Source organism: Suncus etruscus, chromosome 4, assembly GCF_024139225.1.
Source record: "Suncus etruscus isolate mSunEtr1 chromosome 4, mSunEtr1.pri.cur, whole genome shotgun sequence".
NCBI classification, from domain to species: domain Eukaryota; kingdom Metazoa; phylum Chordata; class Mammalia; order Eulipotyphla; family Soricidae; genus Suncus; species Suncus etruscus.
This window is the reverse complement of record NC_064851.1, coordinates 65,389,386-65,391,113: the sequence shown is the minus strand read 5'-3', so window position 1 is coordinate 65,391,113 and position 1,728 is coordinate 65,389,386. Positions and strand designations below refer to the sequence as shown.

At 34.2% G+C, this 1,728-nt stretch overlaps 1 pseudogene; it reads right to left on the bottom strand.

Annotated features, from left to right (window-relative positions):
* Positions 1 to 944: 944 nt before the first annotated feature.
* Positions 945 to 1,039, bottom strand: LOC126007564 (uncharacterized; annotated as a pseudogene).
* Positions 1,040 to 1,728: the final 689 nt, after the last annotated feature.

The window sequence follows — 1,728 nt, the reverse complement described above, 5'->3', positions numbered from 1 at the left end:
AGCTGCATTGCATATGTTCTTTCCTATCGGCTAATTATTTTCATTTTCTTTCTCTTTCCCTTTGTTAGCTCTTACATATTTCATTGCTTTCTCTCATTTTTCTTCATTCTACTCGAGTTCCATTTTGACAACTACTTCTTTCATCTCTTTATAATGTCTTTTCAATGACAGGTTTTCTGTTATTTACTCATACAGCATTAATCAGTTGCTCAGCTAATGAAGTTGTAGTGAATCAAGCTTTTTTTTTTTACAGCTTATTTTTTTTTCTTTCTGAACTCATTTTATATTTTGTTTTAACCTGTGGTTTGGAAAGGTTACATTGAGATTAATAATAAAATTCTTTTTTTTTTGGTTTTTAGGCCACACCCGGCAGTGCTCAGGGATCACTCCTGGCTGTCTACTCAGAAATAGCTCCTGGCAGGCATGGGGGACCATATGGGACACCGGGATTCGAACCAACCACCTTTGGTCCTGGATCGGCTGCTTGCAAGGCAAACGCCACTGTGCTTTCTCTCCGGGCCCAATAAAACATTCTTAATTGCAATTTGGAGTTATGTACTTGGCAAAAGAATTTATCATTTCTATTTGGGCTTCCTAATGTAGTGTATTTGCATGGTGATTTATGTGGCATATTCCACGAAGTTGAAAATAGTATTTAATTATTGCATTGGCCCATGGTATTATCACATTAGCAACTACAAACTACATAAACATACTAACTAGTTTGAAGACATTTTATTAATATATTGTACACCAATCAGTTTGAGATGACATGAAAATGATAGGCTTCTTTCTGTTTTTTATCTCTTTGTCTAGCATTAAATTATGAAATCTATGAAAACTAATTATTTTGATTGTTTGGTTTTGGTTTTGTGGTACATCCAATGATGCTTAGAGTTTAACACCTGGTTCTATGCTCAGGCAAGTGCCTATTCTTTCTCATGAACCACAAATTGTATTTTTGCATGTCATCCTTGTGCAGGAGCCATGCTAATCTTCTCTGTATTGTTCCAATTTAAGCTGCTGAAGCAAGAACCACAAATTGTATTTTTGAAGATGAGTGCTGCACTATGGTGATGCAAGGGGGTAATACCTGGTAGAAATAAAAAAAAATGTAGATTGAAGTTTTAGGGAAAAAAATGCACTACAAAGAAATGAATTTCAAACTTGGATATTTAGTTAATCCATGCCTTGCTTAATAAAAAAAAATTACTTAGTATTGGAATGCTAACTATGGGTTTTGATTTACTTACTACAAATTTGCTATAATAAGGAAGTGCAGCTATTATCATTGTCTGATAATTCACTCTTTAGATAAATTAATCTGCTTAAGTTGTTAATATTAAAATGGACTTGAGGGGCCGGAGAGATAGCACAGCGGCGTTTGCCTTGCAAGCAGCCGATACAGGACCTGAGGTGGTTTGTTCGAATCCCGGTGTCCCATATGGTCCCCCGTGCCTGCCAGGAGCTATTTCTGAGCAGATAGCCAGGAGTAACCCCTGAGCGCCGCTGGGTGTGCCCAAAAACCAAAAACCAATAAATAAATAAATAAATAAATAAATAAATAAATAAATAAAATGGACTTGAATTTTTTAAATAATCATTTTTAAATTAATTTTAAGTAATTTTTATAAAAATCACTTTATTTTAAATGCCTTGGTTACAAAGTTCATAATAAAGTTGTATATTTTCAGTTATACAGTTGTTCAGAGGTTTATAATAAAGTAT